Consider the following 2476-nt stretch of genomic DNA (forward strand, 5'->3'; position numbering starts at 1 on the left):
GTCTTAATTGGGGACTATTTGGATAACCTTCTCCTATTTGATAAAATAGGTCTTTGTTTTCCCTTACTACCAAAAGTACAATAATGGTACTTGGTAAGGTACTTACCATGGAAATGGTTGTGAGGGTTTATTTCCCTAATAATGGATTAGACTCATTTAGTCCATCCAATCATGGTTTATAGGTGATACCTAAAACTATTTTGGTTATTCAGGTTCCATGAAAGGAATCATTCTATTAGTCTTTGGTATTGATGTGTTCAATCTTCTTCGGTCTTTGGCCTTCTTGAGCTTTATTTGGTCTATGTTATTTCCTTCATTCAACTTCATTATCCTTAGCTTACTTGAGCTTTCGTACTTCTGAGTAAATATTACTCACTTTCTTAAGTTATAGTCCACTTCTTACTTCCTCGAGGTATGAACCTCGGCTTCTGGTCTGACATCCTTCTGAAAGTAATGTCCAAAAATCTTATGAAAATAAGATAGACTTCCTCTCAGTTCAGACCCTCATCATCCTTCTTGCTTAAAACATTGAGTTATCGTACATCCAACTCAATCTTTACTCTACCCCTTAGAGTTTTCTTATGATTTTCAACTCCTTTTATTGCAACCATTGGATTGATGGTTAGAATATTAATCTAGGTGTAGCTTGTGGTTTATATTCTTCTAAGGTCTTGTGAAGAATCCTTGTGGTGTATCCACTTAATTGTGGACATTCAATGTGAATCCTTCGACTAAATGATTATAAGTTATAGTTATTTGGCTGACAGGATTTTTTATTTGTTCACAAACTTTTGTTACAAATAATTAAATCGTGGACTATTTGTAATGCCAATTGATACCAGTTGTGGTTGTTATACCAACTGTGGCTATTTGATATCTAAAAATGGATTCTATTATAGGTTCTGATCAACTGAACGAGACATCTTCTACTTTATCTCGCAGTATTGATCCTATACCAATTGTGGTCTTCTGATATCAACTATGGTCTTCTTATATCTGCTATGGTTTCATAGGTCATCTTTCTTCATTTAGGGTTTATTTTGCAAGAAAACCACTATGAATATAGTATCCAAGGTGATTTCCCATGCATTCCCCCTTCTATATTAATTATGGATCTGCTTGAGCTTCACCATAATCATTATCTTTCTCACCTTCATGCTTCTTTCGTACAAAAGTACTCCTCTTTTGAGGTAAGCATGAGTTTCTGATTGTACTTCCTTCAGAATATTGTGGTTGCTTCCCACAACTTTACTTCATTTCTTCTGATGAACCTTCATCTTATCTTCGGAATCTTTAGAATTCGTCACTTCCTCACACGAATACCATTACCCTCTAGATCTATAGCATCAAGTAAGAACTTGATATTGCAACATGCATTTGCATATCAAAGTAAAACTCCATGTATGGGTCTAGTCAAACAATGGAAATCCAATAAAATCCAAGAAGATTCAGCTTTGTGCATATAATACACATCATCATAAGCCTGAATTTAATAGTTGAGTAAGACATCTCTAAACATCAGGCTGAGATGTGTAGTATATAACACCACATAATATAGGGTTGTATCGTGATACTTAGCACGAATATATGGCGGACTACTATTTGTCTCAACGTTTACCTTAATTGCACAATTGCAATGAGATAAACTTGACACAAAGTGGTTTGGGGATGGTTAAGGTTAACCTAATTTTATCTGGAAGTACTACTTAACTTCCATTTTGTTGAGGACTACTACACATGATATATCTAGATTCTAACATCACTACTCTAAGTACTTAACTATTGGAATATAGCTCCTATACTTCGAAGTGTTTGTACTTATCATGAGACTATGGTCATGATGTGCTTGGCACACTTCCCATATTCTTGGAACACAATTCTTGCACTATTTGTTTAGCACTTGACTTCTTGTTGTTCTCCTCTTAATTAATTATGAGGTTCTAGTCCATCACATAATGATTCCCAGGTGAATCATATATGATTACTATCACTACTTTGTAAGTAGACATGTTTTATTTCTATCCCTCTTACTTACCTCCCATGATTGACTCATCATGGTCTATACTACCTCATATGATTCATAGTTATCACTTACTATCAATTGTTTCACATGTTTAGATAACTTTTACTTACTCATTACTTAACTTGGTTTACATCTTCTATTAGGATATCTTAATTATCTTCATTACTTGATATAACTCCTATTACAGTTCTGGATAACTCTTACTTAATCATGACATATGTTGGTACACATCTTCCAATAGGATAGCTTCCTTATGGTTGTATCCTCTCTTTGGACTACCATGTATTGTATACCAACTGTGATCTAATCATCTATTGTTTTAAGGACTTAATGATGTTCTACATGTTTGGAATTAGCTAACTAACTTTACTTAGGAAAGATAGATAAAAAAAAATTGACTCAAGTGTGTCAGGATTATTCTCAAGTGAATATCCATCTCAAGTCATATGTAGT

This window comes from Lolium perenne, chromosome 2, assembly GCF_019359855.2.
Source record: "Lolium perenne isolate Kyuss_39 chromosome 2, Kyuss_2.0, whole genome shotgun sequence".
In the NCBI taxonomy this organism is placed as follows: Eukaryota; Viridiplantae; Streptophyta; class Magnoliopsida; order Poales; family Poaceae; genus Lolium; species Lolium perenne.